The following is a 20,949-nucleotide window of genomic DNA, read 5'->3' as shown; positions in this document are numbered from 1 at the left end:
AACTCATGCCCTGAATCTCATGCCCTGAAACTCCTGCCCTGAATCTCCTGCCCTGAAACCACAGCCCTGAATCTCATGCCCTGAAACTCCTGCCCTGAATCTCATGCCCTGAAACTCATGCCCTGAATCTCATGCCCTGAAACTCCTGCCCTGAATCTCATGCCCTGAAACTCCTGCCCTGAAACTCATGCCCTGAATCTCATGCCCTGAAACTCCTGCCCTGAATCTCCTGCCCTGAAACTCATGCCCTGAATCTCATGCCCTGAAACTCCTGCCCTGAATCTCATGCCCTGAAACTCCTGCCCTGAATCTCATGCCCTGAAACTCATGCCCTGAATCTCATGCCCTGAAACTCCTGCCCTGAATCTCATGCCCTGAAACTACTGCCCTGAATCTCATGCCCTGAAACTCCTGCCCTGAAACTCATGCCCTGAATCTCATGCCCTGAAACTCCTGCCCTGAATCTCATGCCCTGAAACTACTGCCCTGAATCTCATGCCCTGAAACTCCTGCCCTGAATCTCATGCCCTGAAACTCATGCCCTGAATCTCATGCCCTGAATCTCCTGCCCTGAAACTCCTGCCCTGAATCTCATGCCCTGAATCTCATGCCCTGAAACTCCTGCCCTGAATCTCATGCCCTGAAACTCATGCCCTGAATCTCATGCCCTGAAACTCCTGCCCTGAATCTCATGCCCTGAATCTCATGCCCTGAAACTCCTGCCCTGAATCTCCTGCCCTGAAACTCATGCCCTGAATCTCATGCCCTGAAACTCCTGCCCTGAATCTCATGCCCTGAAACTACTGCCCTGAATCTCATGCCCTGAAACTCCTGCCCTGAATCTCATGCCCTGAATCTCATGCCCTGAAACTCCTGCCCTGAATCTCATGCCCTGAAACTACTGCCCTGAATCTCATGCCCTGAATCTCATGCCCTGAAACTCCTGCCCTGAATCTCATGCCTTGAAACTCATGCCCTGAATCTCATGCCCTGAATCTCCTGCCCTGAAACTACAGCCCTGAATCTCATGCCCTGAAACTCCTGCTCTGAAACTCCTGCCCTGAATCTCATGCCCTGAATCTCATGCCCTGAAACTCCTGCCCTGAATCTCATGCCCTGAAACTCCTGCCCTGAATCTCATGCCCTGAAACTACTGCCCTGAATCTCATGCCTTGAAACTCCTGCCCTGAAACTCATGCCCTGAATCTCATGCCCTGAAACTCATGCCCTGAATCTCCTGCCCTGAAACCACAGCCCTGAATCTCATGCCCTGAAACTCCTGCCCTGAATCTCATGCCCTGAAACTCATGCCCTGAATCTCATGCCCTGAATCTCCTGCCCTGAATCTCCTGCCCTGAAACTCATGCCCTGAATCTCATGCCCTGAAACTCCTGCTCTGAATCTCATGCCCTGAATCTCATGCCCTGAAACTCATGCCCTGAATCTCATGCCCTGAATCTCCTGCCCTGAAACTCATGCCCTGAATCTCATGCCCTGAATCTCATGCCCTGAAACTCCTGCCCTGAAACTCATGCCCTGAATCTCATGCCCTGAAACTCATGCCCTGAATCTCATGCCCTGAAACTCCTGCCCTGAATCTCATGCCCTGAAACTCCTGCCCTGAATCTCATGCCCTGAAACTCCTGCCCTGAATCTCATGCCCTGAAACTCATGCCCTGAATCTCATGCCCTGAATCTCATGCCCTGAAACTCCTGCCCTGAATCTCATGCCCTGAAACTACTGCCCTGAATCTCATGCCCTGAAACTCCTGCCCTGAATCTCATGCCCTGAAACTCATGCCCTGAATCTCATGCCCTGAAACTCCTGCCCTGAATCTCATGCCCTGAAACTCATGCCCTGAATCTCATGCCCTGAAACTCCTGCCCTGAATCTCATGCCCTGAAACTACTGCCCTGAATCTCATGCCCTGAAACTCCTGCCCTGAATCTCATGCCCTGAATCTCATGCCCTGAAACTCCTGCCCTGAATCTCATGCCCTGAAACTACTGCCCTGAATCTCATGCCCTGAAACTCCTGCCCTGAATCTCATGCCCTGAAACTCATGCCCTGAATCTCATGCCCTGAAACTCCTGCCCTGAATCTCCTGCCCTGAAACTCATGCCCTGAATCTCATGCCCTGAAACTCCTGCCCTGAATCTCATGCCCTGAATCTCATGCCCTGAAACTCCTGCCCTGAATCTCATGCCCTGAAACTACTGCCCTGAATCTCATGCCTTGAAACTCCTGGTCTGAAACTCATGCCCTGAATCTCATGCCCTGAAACTCCTGCCCTGAATCTCATGCCCTGAATCTCATGCCCTGAATCTCATGCCCTGAATCTCATGCCCTGAAACTCATGCCCTGAATCTCATGCCCTGAAACTACTGCCCTGAATCTCATGCCCTGAATCTCATGCCCTGAAACTCATGCCCTGAATCTCATGCCCTGAAACTCCTGCCCTGAATCTCATGCCCTGAATCTCATGCCCTGAAACTCCTGCCCTGAATCTCATGCCCTGAAACTACTGCCCTGAATCTCATGCCTTGAAACTCCTGGTCTGAAACTCATGCCCTGAATCTCATGCCCTGAAACTCCTGCCCTGAATCTCATGCCCTGAATCTCATGCCCTGAATCTCATGCCCTGAATCTCATGCCCTGAAACTCATGCCCTGAATCTCATGCCCTGAAACTACTGCCCTGAATCTCATGCCCTGAATCTCATGCCCTGAAACTCATGCCCTGAATCTCATGCCCTGAAACTCCTGCCCTGAATCTCATGCCCTGAATCTCATGCCCTGAAACTCCTGCCCTGAATCTCATGCCCTGAAACTCATGCCCTGAATCTCATGCCCTGAAACTCCTGCCCTGAATCTCATGCCCTGAATCTCATGCCCTGAAACTCCTGCCCTGAATCTCCTGCCCTGAAACTCATGCCCTGAATCTCATGCCCTGAAACTCCTGCCCTGAATCTCATGCCCTGAAACTACTGCCCTGAATCTCATGCCCTGAAACTCCTGCCCTGAATCTCATGCCCTGAATCTCATGCCCTGAAACTCATGCCCTGAATCTCATGCCATGAAACTCCTGCCCTGAATCTCATGCCCTGAATCTCATGCCCTGAAACTCCTGCCCTGAATCTCATGCCCTGAAACTCATGCCCTGAATCTCATGACCTGAAACTCCTGCCCTGAATCTCATGCCCTGAATCTCATGCCCTGAAACTCCTGCCCTGAATCTCATGCCCTGAAACTCATGCCCTGAATCTCATGCCCTGAAACTCCTGCCCTGAATCTCATGCCCTGAAACTACTGCCCTGAATCTCATGCCCTGAAACTCCTGCCCTGAATCTCATGCCCTGAATCTCATGCCCTGAAACTCCTGCCCTGAATCTCATGCCCTGAAACTCCTGCCCTGAATCTCATGCCCTGAATCTCATGCCCTGAAACTCCTGCCCTGAATCTCATGCCCTGAAACTCATGCCCTGAATCTCATGCCCTGAATCTCCTGCCCTGAAACTACTGCCCTGAATCTCATGCCCTGAAACTCCTGCCCTGAAACTCCTGCCCTGAATCTCATGCCCTGAATCTCATGCCCTGAAACTCCTGCCCTGAATCTCATGCCCTGAAACTCCTGCCCTGAATCTCATGCCCTGAAACTACTGCCCTGAATCTCATGCCCTGAAACTCCTGCCCTGAAACTCATGCCCTGAATCTCATGCCCTGAAACTCATGCCCTGAATCTCCTGCCCTGAAACTCATGCCCTGAATCTCATGCCCTGAAACTCCTGCCCTGAATCTCATGCCCTGAAACTCATGCCCTGAATCTCATGCCCTGAAACTCATGCCCTGAATCTCATGCCCTGAAACTCCTGCCCTGAATCTCATGCCCTGAAACTCATGCCCTGAATCTCATGCCCTGAATCTCATGCCCTGAAACTCCTGCCCTGAATCTCATGCCCTGAAACTACTGCCCTGAATCTCATGCCCTGAAACTCCTGCCCTGAATCTCATGCCCTGAAACTCATGCCCTGAATCTCATGCCCTGAAACTCCTGCCCTGAATCTCATGCCCTGAAACTCATGCCCTGAATCTCATGCCCTGAAACTCCTGCCCTGAATCTCATGCCCTGAAACTACTGCCCTGAATCTCATGCCCTGAAACTCCTGCCCTGAATCTCATGCCCTGAATCTCATGCCCTGAAACTCCTGCCCTGAATCTCATGCCCTGAAACTACTGCCCTGAATCTCATGCCCTGAAACTCCTGCCCTGAATCTCATGCCCTGAAACTCATGCCCTGAATCTCATGCCCTGAAACTCCTGCCCTGAATCTCATGCCCTGAAACTCCTGCCCTGAATCTCATGCCCTGAATCTCATGCCCTGAAACTCCTGCCCTGAATCTCATGCCCTGAAACTACTGCCCTGAATCTCATGCCTTGAAACTCCTGGTCTGAAACTCATGCCCTGAATCTCATGCCCTGAAACTCCTGCCCTGAATCTCATGCCCTGAATCTCATGCCCTGAATCTCATGCCCTGAATCTCATGCCCTGAAACTCATGCCCTGAATCTCATGCCATGAAACTCCTGCCCTGAATCTCATGCCCTGAATTTCATGCCCTGAAACTCATGCCCTGAATCTCATGCCCTGAAACTACTGCCCTGAATCTCATGCCCTGAAACTCCTGCCCTGAAACTCATGCCCTGAATCTCATGCCCTGAAACTACTGCCCTGAATCTCATGCCCTGAAACTCCTGCCCTGAAACTCATGCCCTGAATCTCATGCCCTGAATCTCATGCCCTGAAACTACTGCCCTGAATCTCATGCCCTGAAACTCCTGCCCTGAATCTCCTGCCCTGAATCTCATGCCCTGAATCTCATGCCCTGAAACTCCTGCCCTGAATCTCATGCCCTGAATCTCATGCCCTGAATCTCATGCCCTGAATCTCATGCCCTGAAACTCATGCCCTGAATCTCATGCCCTGAATCTCATGCCCTGAATCTCATGCCCTGAAACTCCTGCCCTGAAACTCATGCCCTGAATCTCATGCCCTGAAACTCATGCCCTGAATCTCATGCCCTGAAACTACTGCCCTGAATCTCATGCCCTGAATCTCCTGCCCTGAATCTCATGCCCTGAATCTCATGCCCTGAATCTCATGCCCTGAAACTCATGCCCTGAATCTCATGCCCTGAAACTACTGCCCTGAATCTCATGCCTTGAAACTCCTGCTCTGAAACTCATGCCCTGAATCTCATGCCCTGAAACTCCTGCCCTGAATCTCATGCCCTGAATCTCATGCCCTGAAACTCCTGCCCTGAATCTCATGCCCTGAATCTCATGCCATGAAACTACTGCCCTGAATCTCATGCCCTGAAACTACTGCCCTGAATCTCATGCCCTGAAACTCATGCCCTGAATCTCATGCCCTGAAACTCCTGCCCTGAATCTCCTGCCCTGAAACTCATGCCCTGAATCTCATGCCCTGAAACTCCTGCCCTGAATCTCATGCCCTGAAACTCCTGCCCTGAATCTCATGCCCTGAAACTACTGCCCTGAATCTCATGCCTTGAAACTCCTGCCCTGAAACTCATGCCCTGAATCTCATGCCCTGAAACTCCTGCCCTGAATCTCATGCCCTGAATCTCATGCCCTGAATCTCATGCCCTGAATCTCATGCCCTGAAACTCATGCCCTGAATCTCAAGCCCTGAAACTACTGCCCTGAATCTCATGCCCTGAATCTCATGCCCTGAAACTCATGCCCTGAATCTCATGCCCTGAAACTCCTGCCCTGAATCTCATGCCCTGAATCTCATGCCCTGAAACTCCTGCCCTGAATCTCATGCCCTGAAACTCATGCCCTGAATCTCATGCCCTGAAACTCCTGTCCTGAATCTCATGCCCTGAATCTCATGCCCTGAAACTCCAGCCCTGAATCTCCTGCCCTGAAACTCATGCCCTGAATCTCATGCCCTGAAACTCCTGCCCTGAATCTCATGCCCTGAAACTACTGCCCTGAATCTCATGCCCTGAAACTCCTGCCCTGAATCTCATGCCCTGAATCTCATGCCCTGAAACTCCTGCCCTGAATCTCATGCCCTGAAACTACTGCCCTGAATCTCATGCCCTGAATCTCATGCCCTGAAACTCCTGCCCTGAATCTCATGCCCTGAAACTCATGCCCTGAATCTCATGCCCTGAATCTCCTGCCCTGAAACTCCTGCCCTGAATCTCATGCCCTGAAACTCCTGCCCTGAAACTCCTGCCCTGAATCTCATGCCCTGAATCTCATGCCCTGAAACTCCTGCCCTGAATCTCATGCCCTGAAACTCCTGCCCTGAATCTCATGCCCTGAAACTACTGCCCTGAATCTCATGCCCTGAAACTCCTGCCCTGAAACTCATGCCCTGAATCTCATGCCCTGAAACTCATGCCCTGAATCTCCTGCCCTGAAACTCATGCCCTGAATCTCATGCCCTGAAACTCCTGCCCTGAATCTCATGCCCTGAAACTCATGCCCTGAATCTCATGCCCTGAAACTCATGCCCTGAATCTCATGCCCTGAAACTCCTGCCCTGAATCTCATGCCCTGAAACTCATGCCCTGAATCTCATGCCCTGAATCTCATGCCCTGAAACTCCTGCCCTGAATCTCATGCCCTGAAACTACTGCCCTGAATCTCATGCCCTGAAACTCCTGCCCTGAATCTCATGCCCTGAAACTCATGCCCTGAATCTCATGCCCTGAAACTCCTGCCCTGAATCTCATGCCCTGAAACTCATGCCCTGAATCTCATGCCCTGAAACTCCTGCCCTGAATCTCATGCCCTGAAACTACTGCCCTGAATCTCATGCCCTGAAACTCCTGCCCTGAATCTCATGCCCTGAATCTCATGCCCTGAAACTCCTGCCCTGAATCTCATGCCCTGAAACTACTGCCCTGAATCTCATGCCCTGAAACTCCTGCCCTGAATCTCATGCCCTGAAACTCATGCCCTGAATCTCATGCCCTGAAACTCCTGCCCTGAATCTCATGCCCTGAAACTCATGCCCTGAATCTCATGCCCTGAAACTCCTGCCCTGAATCTCATGCCCTGAATCTCATGCCCTGAAACTCATGCCCTGAATCTCATGCCCTGAAACTACTGCCCTGAATCTCATGCCTTGAAACTCCTGCCCTGAAACTCATGCCCTGAATCTCATGCCCTGAAACTCCTGCCCTGAATCTCATGCCCTGAATCTCATGCCCTGAATCTCATGCCCTGAATCTCATGCCCTGAAACTCATGCCCTGAATCTCATGCCCTGAAACTCCTGCCCTGAATCTCATGCCCTGAATCTCATGCCCTGAAACTCATGCCCTGAATCTCATGCCCTGAAACTACTGCCCTGAATCTCATGCCTTGAAACTCCTGCCCTGAAACTCATGCCCTGAATCTCATGCCCTGAAACTTCTGCCCTGAATCTCATGCCCTGAATCTCATGCCCTGAAACTCCTGCCCTGAATCTCATGCCCTGAAACTACTGCCCTGAATCTCATGCCTTGAAACTCCTGCTCTGACAAACCTGCCCTGAATCTCATGCCCTGAATCTCATGCCCTGAAACTCCTGCCCTGAATCTCATGCCCTGAAACTCATGCCCTGAATCTCATGCCCTGAATCTCATGCCCTGAAACTCATGCCCTGAATCTCATGCCCTGAATCTCATGCCCTGAAACTCCTGCCCTGAATCTCATGCCCTGAAACTCATGCCCTGAATCTCATGCCCTGAATCTCATGCCCTGAAACTCATGCCCTGAATCTCATGCCCTGAATCTCATGCCCTGAAACTCCTGCCCTGAATCTCATGCCCTGAAACTCATGCCCTGAATCTCATGCCATGAAACTCCTGCCCTGAAACTACTGCCCTGAATCTCATGCCCTGAAACTCCTGCCCTGAATCTCATGCCCTGAATCTCATGCCCTGAAACTCATGCCCTGAATCTCCTGCCCTGAAACTACTGCCCTGAATCTCATGCCCTGAAACTCCTGCCCTGAATCTCATGCCCTGAAACTCATGCCCTGAATCTCATGCCCTGAAACTCCTGCCCTGAATCTCCTGCCCTGAAACTCATGCCCTGAATCTCATGCCCTGAAACTCCTGCCCTGAATCTCATGCCCTGAATCTCATGCCCTGAAACTCATGCCCTGAATCTCATGCCTTGAAACTCCTGGCCTGAAACTCATGCCCTGAATCTCATGCCCTGAATCTCATGCCCTGAAACTCCTGCCCTGAAACTCATGCCCTGAATCTCATGCCCTGAAACTCCTGCCCTGAATCTCATGCCCTGAAACTACTGCCCTGAATCTCATGCCCTGAAACTACTGCCCTGAATCTCATGCCCTGAAACTCCTGCCCTGAATCTCATGCCCTGAAACTCATGCCCTGAATCTCATGCCCTGAATCTCATGCCCTGAAACTCCTGCCCTGAATCTCAAGCCCTGAAACTACTGCCCTGAATCTCATGCCCTGAAACTCCTGCCCTGAATCTCATGCCCTGAAACTCATGCCCTGAATCTCATGCCCTGAAACTCCTGCCCTGAATCTCATGCCCTGAAACTCATGCCCTGAATCTCATGCCCTGAAACTCCTGCCCTGAATCTCATGCCCTGAAACTACTGCCCTGAATCTCATGCCCTGAAACTCCTGCCCTGAATCTCATGCCCTGAATCTCATGCCCTGAAACTCCTGCCCTGAATCTCATGCCCTGAAACTACTGCCCTGAATCTCATGCCCTGAAACTCCTGCCCTGAATCTCATGCCCTGAAACTCATGCCCTGAATCTCATGCCCTGAAACTCCTGCCCTGAATCTCCTGCCCTGAAACTCATGCCCTGAATCTCATGCCCTGAAACTCCTGCCCTGAATCTCATGCCCTGAATCTCATGCCCTGAAACTCCTGCCCTGAATCTCATGCCCTGAAACTACTGCCCTGAATCTCATGCCTTGAAACTCCTGGTCTGAAACTCATGCCCTGAATCTCATGCCCTGAAACTCCTGCCCTGAATCTCATGCCCTGAATCTCATGCCCTGAATCTCATGCCCTGAATCTCATGCCCTGAAACTCCTGCCCTGAATCTCATGCCCTGAAACTACTGCCCTGAATCTCATGCCCTGAATCTCATGCCCTGAAACTCATGCCCTGAATCTCATGCCCTGAAACTCCTGCCCTGAATCTCATGCCCTGAATCTCATGCCCTGAAACTCCTGCCCTGAATCTCATGCCCTGAAACTACTGCCCTGAATCTCATGCCCTGAAACTCCTGCCCTGAAACTCATGCCCTGAATCTCATGCCCTGAAACTCCTGCCCTGAATCTCATGCCCTGAATCTCATGCCCTGAATCTCATGCCCTGAATCTCATGCCCTGAAACTCATGCCCTGAATCTCATGCCCTGAAACTACTGCCCTGAATCTCATGCCCTGAAACTCCTGCCCTGAAACTCATGCCCTGAATCTCATGCCCTGAAACTCCTGCCCTGAATCTCATGCCCTGAATCTCATGCCCTGAAACTCCTGCCCTGAATCTCATGCCCTGAAACTCATGCCCTGAATCTCATGCCCTGAAACTCCTGCCCTGAATCTCATGCCCTGAATCTCATGCCCTGAAACTCCTGCCCTGAATCTCATGCCCTGAAACTCATGCCCTGAATCTCATGCCCTGAAACTCCTGCCCTGAATCTCATGCCCTGAAACTACTGCCCTGAATCTCATGCCCTGAAACTCCTGCCCTGAATCTCATGCCCTGAATCTCATGCCCTGAAACTCATGCCCTGAATCTCATGCCATGAAACTCCTGCCCTGAATCTCATGCCCTGAATCTCATGCCCTGAAACTCATGCCCTGAATCTCATGCCCTGAAACTCATGCCCTGAATCTCATGCCCTGAAACTCCTGCCCTGAATCTCATGCCCTGAATCTCATGCCCTGAAACTCCTGCCCTGAATCTCATGCCCTGAAACTCATGCCCTGAATCTCATGCCCTGAAACTACTGCCCTGAATCTCATGCCCTGAAACTACTGCCCTGAATCTCATGCCCTGAAACTCCTGCCCTGAATCTCATGCCCTGAATCTCATGCCCTGAAACTCCTGCCCTGAATCTCATGCCCTGAAACTCCTGCCCTGAATCTCATGCCCTGAATCTCATGCCCTGAAACTCCTGCCCTGAATCTCATGCCCTGAAACTCATGCCCTGAATCTCATGCCCTGAATCTCCTGCCCTGAAACTACTGCCCTGAATCTCATGCCCTGAAACTCCTGCCCTGAAACTCCTGCCCTGAATCTCATGCCCTGAATCTCATGCCCTGAAACTCCTGCCCTGAATCTCCTGCCCTGAATCTCCTGCCCTGAATCTCGCGCCCTGAAACTACAGCCCTGAATCTTATGCCCTGAAACTCCTGCCCTGAAACTCATGCCCTGAATCTCATGCCCTGAAACTCATGCCCTGAATCTCCTGCCCTGAAACTCATGCCCTGAATCTCATGCCCTGAAACTCCTGCCCTGAATCTCATGCCCTGAAACTCATGCCCTGAATCTCATGCCCTGAAACTCATGCCCTGAATCTCATGCCCTGAAACTCCTGCCCTGAATCTCATGCCCTGAAACTCATGCCCTGAATCTCATGCCCTGAATCTCATGCCCTGAAACTCCTGCCCTGAATCTCATGCCCTGAAACTACTGCCCTGAATCTCATGCCCTGAAACTCCTGCCCTGAATCTCATGCCCTGAAACTCATGCCCTGAATCTCATGCCCTGAAACTCCTGCCCTGAATCTCATGCCCTGAAACTCATGCCCTGAATCTCATGCCATGAAACTCCTGCCCTGAATCTCATGCCCTGAAACTACTGCCCTGAATCTCATGCCCTGAAACTCCTGCCCTGAATCTCATGCCCTGAATCTCATGCCCTGAAACTCCTGCCCTGAATCTCATGCCCTGAAACTACTGCCCTGAATCTCATGCCCTGAAACTCCTGCCCTGAATCTCATGCCCTGAAACTCATGCCCTGAATCTCATGCCCTGAAACTCCTGCCCTGAATCTCATGCCCTGAAACTCCTGCCCTGAATCTCATGCCCTGAATCTCATGCCCTGAAACTCCTGCCCTGAATCTCATGCCCTGAAACTACTGCCCTGAATCTCATGCCTTGAAACTCCTGCCCTGAAACTCATGCCCTGAATCTCATGCCCTGAAACTCCTGCCCTGAATCTCCTGCCCTGAATCTCATGCCCTGAATCTCATGCCCTGAATCTCATGCCCTGAAACTCATGCCCTGAATCTCATGCCCTGAAACTCCTGCCCTGAATCTCATGCCCTGAATCTCATGCCCTGAAACTCATGCCCTGAATCTCATGCCCTGAAACTACTGCCCTGAATCTCATGCCCTGAAACTCCTGCCCTGAAACTCATGCCCTGAATCTCATGCCCTGAAACTCCTGCCCTGAATCTCATGCCCTGAAACTCATGCCCTGAATCTCATGCCCTGAAACTACTGCCCTGAATCTCATGCCTTGAAACTCCTGCTCTGAAAAACCTGCCCTGAATCTCATGCCCTGAATCTCATGCCCTGAAACTCCTGCCCTGAATCTCATGCCCTGAATCTCATGCCCTGAATCTCATGCCCTGAATCTCATGCCCTGAAACTCATGCCCTGAATCTCATGCCCTGAATCTCATGCCCTGAATCTCATGCCCTGAAACTCCTGCCCTGAAACTCATGCCCTGAATCTCATGCCCTGAAACTCATGCCCTGAATCTCATGCCCTGAAACTACTGCCCTGAATCTCATGCCCTGAATCTCCTGCCCTGAATCTCATGCCCTGAATCTCATGCCCTGAATCTCATGCCCTGAAACTCATGCCCTGAATCTCATGCCCTGAAACTACTGCCCTGAATCTCATGCCTTGAAACTCCTGCTCTGAAACTCATGCCCTGAATCTCATGCCCTGAAACTCCTGCCCTGAATCTCATGCCCTGAATCTCATGCCCTGAAACTCCTGCCCTGAATCTCATGCCCTGAATCTCATGCCCTGAAACTACTGCCCTGAATCTCATGCCCTGAAACTACTGCCCTGAATCTCATGCCCTGAAACTCATGCCCTGAATCTCATGCCCTGAAACTCCTGCCCTGAATCTCCTGCCCTGAAACTCATGCCCTGAATCTCATGCCCTGAAACTCCTGCCCTGAATCTCATGCCCTGAAACTCCTGCCCTGAATCTCATGCCCTGAAACTACTGCCCTGAATCTCATGCCTTGAAACTCCTGCCCTGAAACTCATGCCCTGAATCTCATGCCCTGAAACTCCTGCCCTGAATCTCATGCCCTGAATCTCATGCCCTGAATCTCATGCCCTGAATCTCATGCCCTGAAACTCATGCCCTGAATCTCATGCCCTGAAACTACTGCCCTGAATCTCATGCCCTGAATCTCATGCCCTGAAACTCATGCCCTGAATCTCATGCCCTGAAACTCCTGCCCTGAATCTCATGCCCTGAATCTCATGCCCTGAAACTCCTGCCCTGAATCTCATGCCCTGAAACTCATGCCCTGAATCTCATGCCCTGAAACTCCTGCCCTGAATCTCATGCCCTGAATCTCATGCCCTGAAACTCCTGCCCTGAATCTCCTGCCCTGAAACTCATGCCCTGAATCTCATGCCCTGAAACTCCTGCCCTGAATCTCATGCCCTGAAACTACTGCCCTGAATCTCATGCCCTGAAACTCCTGCCCTGAATCTCATGCCCTGAATCTCATGCCCTGAAACTCCTGCCCTGAATCTCATGCCCTGAAACTCCTGCCCTGAATCTCATGCCCTGAATCTCATGCCCTGAAACTCCTGCCCTGAATCTCATGCCCTGAAACTCATGCCCTGAATCTCATGCCCTGAATCTCCTGCCCTGAAACTCCTGCCCTGAATCTCATGCCCTGAAACTCCTGCCCTGAAACTCCTGCCCTGAATCTCATGCCCTGAATCTCATGCCCTGAAACTCCTGCCCTGAATCTCATGCCCTGAAACTCCTGCCCTGAATCTCATGCCCTGAAACTACTGCCCTGAATCTCATGCCCTGAAACTCCTGCCCTGAAACTCATGCCCTGAATCTCATGCCCTGAAACTCATGCCCTGAATCTCCTGCCCTGAAACTACTGCCCTGAATCTCATGCCCTGAAACTCCTGCCCTGAATCTCATGCCCTGAAACTCATGCCCTGAATCTCATGCCCTGAAACTCATGCCCTGAATCTCATGCCCTGAAACTCCTGCCCTGAATCTCATGCCCTGAAACTCATGCCCTGAATCTCATGCCCTGAATCTCATGCCCTGAAACTCCTGCCCTGAATCTCATGCCCTGAAACTACTGCCCTGAATCTCATGCCCTGAAACTCCTGCCCTGAATCTCATGCCCTGAAACTCATGCCCTGAATCTCATGCCCTGAAACTCCTGCCCTGAATCTCATGCCCTGAAACTCATGCCCTGAATCTCATGCCCTGAAACTCCTGCCCTGAATCTCATGCCCTGAAACTACTGCCCTGAATCTCATGCCCTGAAACTCCTGCCCTGAATCTCATGCCCTGAATCTCATGCCCTGAAACTCCTGCCCTGAATCTCATGCCCTGAAACTACTGCCCTGAATCTCATGCCCTGAAACTCCTGCCCTGAATCTCATGCCCTGAAACTCATGCCCTGAATCTCATGCCCTGAAACTCCTGCCCTGAATCTCCTGCCCTGAAACTCATGCCCTGAATCTCATGCCCTGAAACTCCTGCCCTGAATCTCATGCCCTGAATCTCATGCCCTGAAACTCATGCCCTGAATCTCATGCCCTGAAACTACTGCCCTGAATCTCATGCCCTGAAACTCCTGCCCTGAAACTCATGCCCTGAATCTCATGCCCTGAAACTCCTGCCCTGAATCTCATGCCCTGAATCTCATGCCCTGAATCTCATGCCCTGAATCTCATGCCCTGAAACTCATGCCCTGAATCTCAAGCCCTGAAACTACTGCCCTGAATCTCATGCCCTGAATCTCATGCCCTGAAACTCATGCCCTGAATCTCATGCCCTGAAACTACTGCCCTGAATCTCATGCCCTGAAACTCCTGCCCTGAAACTCATGCCCTGAATCTCATGCCCTGAAACTTCTGCCCTGAATCTCATGCCCTGAATCTCATGCCCTGAAACTCCTGCCCTGAATCTCATGCCCTGAAACTACTACCTTGAATCTCATGCATTGAAACTCCTGCTCTGACAAACCTGCCCTGAATCTCATGCCCTGAATCTCATGCCCTGAAACTCCTGCCCTGAATCTCATGCCCTGAAACTCATGCCCTGAATCTCATGCCCTGAATCTCATGCCCTGAAACTCATGCCCTGAATCTCATGCCCTGAATCTCATGCCCTGAAACTCCTGCCCTGAAACTCCTGCCCTGAATCTCATGCCCTGAATCTCATGCCCTGAATCTCATGCCCTGAATCTCATGCCCTGAAACTCATGCCCTGAATCTCATGCCCTGAAACTACTGCCCTGAATCTCATGCCCTGAATCTCCTGCCCTGAATCTCATGCCCTGAATCTCATGCCCTGAATCTCATGCCCTGAAACTCATGCCCTGAATCTCATGCCCTGAAACTACTGCCCTGAATCTCATGCCCTGAAACTCCTGCCCTGAAACTCATGCCCTGAATCTCATGCCCTGAAACTCCTGCCCTGAATCTCATGCCCTGAATCTCATGCCCTGAAACTCATGCCCTGAATCTCATGCCCTGAAACTACTGCCCTGAATCTCATGCCCTGAAACTCCTGCTCTGAAACTCATGCCCTGAATCTCATGCCCTGAAACTCCTGCCCTGAATCTCATGCCCTGAATCTCATGCCCTGAAACTCATGCCCTGAATCTCATGCCCTGAAACTACTGCCCTGAATCTCATGCCCTGAAACTCCTGCCCTGAAACTCATGCCCTGAATCTCATGCCCTGAAACTCCTGCCCTGAATCTCATGCCCTGAATCTCATGCCCTGAAACTACTGCCCTGAATCTCATGCCCTGAAACTCCTGCCCTGAAACTCATGCCCTGAATCTCATGCCCTGAAACTCCTGCCCTGAATCTCATGCCCTGAAACTCATGCCCTGAATCTCATGCCCTGAAACTCATGCCCTGAATCTCATGCCCTGAATCTCATGCCCTGAATCTCATGCCCTGAATCTCATGCCCTGAATCTCATGCCCTGAAACTCCTGCCCTGAATCTCAAGCCCTGAAACTACTGCCCTGAATCTCATGCCTTGAAACTCCTGGTCTGAAACTCATGCCCTGAATCCCATGCCCTGAAACTACTGCCCTGAATCTCATGCCCTGAAACTCATGCCCTGAATCTCATGCCCTGAAACTCATGCCCTGAATCTCCTGCCCTGAATCTCATGCCCTGAATCTCATGCCCTGAAACTCCTGCCCTGAAACTCCTGTCCTGAATCTCCAGCCCTGAATCTCATGCCCTGAATCTCATGCCCTAAAACTCATGCCCTGAATCTCATGCCCTGAAACTCCTGCCCTGAATCTCATGCCCTGAATCTCATGCCCTGAAACTCATGCCCTGAATCTCATGCCCTGAAACTCCTGCCCTGAAACTCATGCCCTGAATCTCATGCCCTGAAACTCCTGCCCTGAATCTCATGCCCTGAAACTCATGCCCTGAATCCCATGCCCTGAAACTCCTGCCCTGAATTTCCTGCCCTGAAACTACAGCCCTGAATCTCATGCCATGAATCTCCTGCCCTGAATCTCATGCCCTGAAACTCCTGCCCTGAATCTCATGCCCTGAAACTACTGCCCTGAATCTCATGCCCTGAAACTCATGCCCTGAATCTCATGCCTTGAAACTCCTGCCCTGAAACTCATGCCCTGAATCTCATGCCCTGAAACTCCTGCCCTGAAACTCATGCCCTGAATCTCATGCCCTGAAACTACTGCCCTGAATCTCATGCCCTGAAACTCCTGCCCTGAATCTCATGCCCTGAAACTCATGCCCTGAATCTCATGCCCTGAATCTCCTGCCCTGAAACTCAGCCCTGAATCTCATGCCCTGAAACTCCTGCCCTGAATCTCATGCCCTGAAACTCCTGCCCTGAATCTCATGCCCTGAAACTACTGCCCTGAATCTCATGCCCTGAAACTCCTGCCCTGAAACTCATGCCCTGAATCTCATGCCCTGAAACTCCTGCCCTGAATCTCCTGCCCTGAAACTACAGCCCTGAATCTCATGCCCTGAAACTCCTGCCCTGAATCTCATGCCCTGAAACTCATGCCCTGAATCTCATGCCCTGAAACTCCTGCCCTGAATCTCATGCCCTGAAACTACTGCCCTGAATCTCATGCCCTGAAACTCCTGCCCTGAAACTCATGCCCTGAATCTCATGCCCTGAAACTCATGCCCTGAATCTCATGCCCTGAATCTCATGCCCTGAATCTCATGCCCTGAATCTCATGCCCTGAAACTCCTGCCCTGAATCTCAAGCCCTGAAACTACTGCCCTGAATCTCATGCCTTGAAACTCCTGGTCTGAAACTCATGCCCTGAATCCCATGCCCTGAAACTACTGCCCTGAATCTCATGCCCTGAAACTCATGCCCTGAATCTCATGCCCTGAAACTCATGCCCTGAATCTCATGCCCTGAATCTCATGCCCTGAATCTCATGCCTTGAAACTCCTGCCCTGAAACTCATGCCCTGAATCTCATGCCCTGAAACTCCTGCCCTGAATCTCATGCCCTGAAACTCATGCCCTGAATCTCATGCCCTGAAACTCCTGCCCTGAATCTCATGCCCTGAAACTACTGCCCTGAATCTCATGCCCTGAAACTCCTGCCCTGAATCTCATGCCCTGAATCTCATGCCCTGAAACTCCTGCCCTGAATCTCATGCCCTGAAACTACTGCCCTGAATCTCATGCCCTGAAACTCATGCCCTGAATCTCATGCCCTGAATCTCCTGCCCTGAAACTCATGCCCTGAATCTCATGCCCTGAAACTCCTGCCCTGAATCTCATGCCCTGAAACTCCTGCCCTGAATCTCATGCCCTGAAACTCATGCCCTGAATCTCATGCCCTGAATCTCCTGCCCTGAAACTCATGCCCTGAATCTCATGCCCTGAAACTCCTGCCCTGAATCTCATGCCCTGAAACTCCTGCCCTGAATCTCATGCCCTGAAACTACTGCCCTGAATCTCATGCCCTGAAACTCCTGCCCTGAAACTCATGCCCTGAATCTCATGCCCTGAAACTCCTGCCCTGAATCTCCTGCCCTGAAACTACAGCCCTGAATCTCATGCCATGAAACTCCTGCCCTGAATCTCATGCCCTGAAACTCATGCCCTGAATCTCATGCCCTGAAACTCCTGCCCTGAATCTCATGCCCTGAAACTCCTGCCCTGAAACTCATGCCCTGAATCTCATGCCCTGAAACTCCTGCCCTGAATCTCATGCCCTGAAACTCATGCCCTGAATCTCATGCCCTGAAACTCCTGCCCTGAATCTCATGCCCTGAAACTCCTGCCCTGAATCTCATGCCCTGAAACTACTGCCCTGAATCTCATGCCCTGAAACTCCTGCCCTGAATCTCATGCCCTGAATCTCATGCCCTGAAACTCCTGCCCTGAATCTCCTGCCCTGAAACTACTGCCCTGAATCTCATGCCCTGAAACTCCTGCCCTGAATCTCATGCCCTGAAACTCATGCCCTGAATCTCATGCCCTGAAACTCCTGCCCTGAATCTCATGCCCTGAAACTCATGCCCTGAAACTCATGCCCTGAATCTCATGCCCTGAAACTCCTGCCCTGAATCTCATGCCCTGAAACTCATGCCCTGAATCTCATGCCCTGAAACTCCTGCCCTGAAACTCATGCCCTGAATCTCATGCCCTGAAACTCCTGCCCTGAATCTCATGCCCTGAAACTCATGCCCTGAATCTCATGCCCTGAAACTCCTGCCCTGAATCTCATGCCCTGAAACTCCTGCCCTGAATCTCATGCCCTGAAACTCATGCCCTGAATCTCATGCCCTGAAACTCCTGCCCTGAAACTCATGCCCTGAATCTCATGCCCTGAAACTCCTGCCCTGAATCTCATGCCCTGAAACTCATGCCCTGAATCTCATGCCCTGAAACTACAGCCCTGAATCTCATGCCCTGAAACTCCTGCCCTGAATCTCATGCCCTGAATCTCATGCCCTGAAACTCATGCCCTGAATCTCATGCCCTGAAACTCCTGCCCTGAATCTCAAGCCCTGAAACTACTGCCCTGAATCTCATGCCTTGAAACTCCTGGTCTGAAACTCATGCCCTGAATCCCATGCCCTGAAACTACTGCCCTGAATCTCATGCCCTGAAACTCATGCCCTGAATCTCATGCCCTGAAACTCATGCCCTGAATCTCCTGCCCTGAATCTCATGCCCTGAATCTCATGCCCTGAAACTCCTGCCCTGAAACTCATGCCCTGAATCTCATGCCCTGAAACTCATGCCCTGAATCTCATGCCCTGAAACTCCTGCCCTGAATCTCATGCCCTGAAACTCATGCCCTGAATCTCATGCCCTGAAACTCCTGCCCTGAAACTCATGCCCTGAATCTCATGCCCTGGAACTCCTGCCCTGAATCTCAAGCCCTGAAACTACTGCCCTGAATCTCATGACTTGAAACTCCTTCTCTGAATCTCATGCCCTGAAACTCCTGCCCTGAATCTCATGCCCTGAATCTCATGCCCTGAAACTCATGCCCTGAATCTCATGCCCTGAAACTCATGCCCTGAATCTCATGCCCTGAAACTACTGCCCTGAATCTCATGCCTTGAAACTCCTGGTCTGAAACTCATGCCCTGAATCTCATGCCCTGAAACTACTGCCCTGAATCTCATGCCCTGAAACTCATGCCCTGAATCTCATGCCCTGAAACTCATGCCCTGAATCTCCTGCCCTGAATCTCATGCCCTGAATCTCATGCCCTGAAACTCCTGCCCTGAAACTCCTGTCCTGAATCTCCAGCCCTGAATCTCATGCCCTGAATCTCATGCCCTGAAACTCATGCCCTGAATCTCATGCCATGAAACTCCTGCCCTGAATCTCATGCCCTGAATCTCATGCCCTGAAACTCATGCCCTGAATCTCATGCCTTGAAACTCCTGGTCTGAAACTCATGCCCTGAATCTCATGCCCTGAAACTCCTGCCCTGAATCTCATGCCCTGAAACTCATGCCCTGAATCTCATGCCATGAAACTCCTGCCCTGAATCTCATGCCCTGAAACTACTGCCCTGAATCTCATGCCCTGAAACTCCTGCCCTGAATCTCATGCCCTGAATCTCATGCCCTGAAACTCCTGCCCTGAATCTCATGCCCTGAAACTCCTGCCCTGAATCTCATGCCCTGAAACTCATGCCCTGAATCTCATGCCCTGAATCTCCTGCCCTGAAACTCATGCCCTGAATCTCATGCCCTGAAACTCCTGCCCTGAATCTCATGCCCTGAAACTCCTGCCCTGAATCTCATGCCCTGAAACTCATGCCCTGAATCTCATGCCCTGAATCTCCTGCCCTGAAACTCATGCCCTGAATCTCATGCCCTGAAACTCCTGCCCTGAATCTCATGCCCTGAAACTCCTGCCCTGAATCTCATGCCCTGAAACTACTGCCCTGAATCTCATGCCTTGAAACTCCTGCCCTGAAACTCATGCCCTGAATCTCATGCCCTGAAACTCCTGCCCTGAATCTCCTGCCCTGAAACTACAGCCCTGAATCTCATGCCCTGAAACTCCTGCCCTGAATCTCATGCCCTGAAACTCATGCCCTGAATCTCATGCCCTGAAACTCCTGCCCTGAATCTCATGCCCTGAAACTCCTGCCCTGAAACTCATGCCCTGAATCTCATGCCCTGAAACTCCTGCCCTGAATCTCATGCCCTGAAACTCATGCCCTGAATCTCATGCCCTGAAACTCCTGCCCTGAATCTCATGCCCTGAAACTCCTGCCCTGAATCTCATGCCCTGAAACTACTGCCCTGAATCTCATGCCCTGAAACTCATGCCCTGAAACTCATGCCCTGAATCTCATGCCCTGAAACTCCTGCCCTGAATCTCCTGCCCTGAAACTACTGCCCTGAATCTCATGCCCTGAAACTCCTGCCCTGAATCTCATGCCCTGAAACTCATGCCCTGAATCTCATGCCCTGAAACTCCTGCCCTGAATCTCATGCCCTGAATCTCATGCCCTGAAACTCATGCCCTGAATCTCATGCCATGAAACTCCTGCCCTGAATCTCATGCCCTGAAACTCATGCCCTGAATCTCATGCCCTGAAACTCCTGCCCTGAAACTCATGCCCTGAATCTCATGCCCTGAAACTCCTGCCCTGAATCTCATGCCCTGAAACTCATGCCCTGAATCTCATGCCCTGAAACTCCTGCCCTGAATCTCATGCCCTGAAACTCCTGCCCTGAATCTCATGCCCTGAAACTCATGCCCTGAATCTCATGCCCTGAAACTCCTGCCCTGAATCTCATGCCCTGAAACTCCTGCCCTGAATCTCATGCCCTGAAACTCATGCCCTGAATCTCATGCCCTGAATCTCCTGCCCTGAAACTCATGCCCTGAATCTCATGCCCTGAAACTCCTGCCCTGAATCTCATGCCCTGAAACTCCTGCCCTGAATCTCATGCCCTGAAACTCATGCCCTGAATCTCCTGCCCTGAATCTCCTGCCCTGAAACTCATGCCCTGAATCTCATGCCCTGAAACTCCTGCCCTGAATCTCATGCCCTGAAACTCCTGCCCTGAATCTCATGCCCTGAAACTACTGCCCTGAATCTCATGCCTTGAAACTCCTGCTCTGAAACTCATGCCCTGAATCTCATGCCCTGAAACTCCTGCCCTGAATCTCC

The sequence above is a fragment of the Mobula hypostoma genome, chromosome X1, assembly GCF_963921235.1.
Source record: "Mobula hypostoma chromosome X1, sMobHyp1.1, whole genome shotgun sequence".
Taxonomy (NCBI): Eukaryota; Metazoa; Chordata; class Chondrichthyes; order Myliobatiformes; family Myliobatidae; genus Mobula; species Mobula hypostoma.
The sequence above is the reverse complement of the archived record's forward strand: the minus strand, read 5'-3'. Positions refer to the sequence as shown.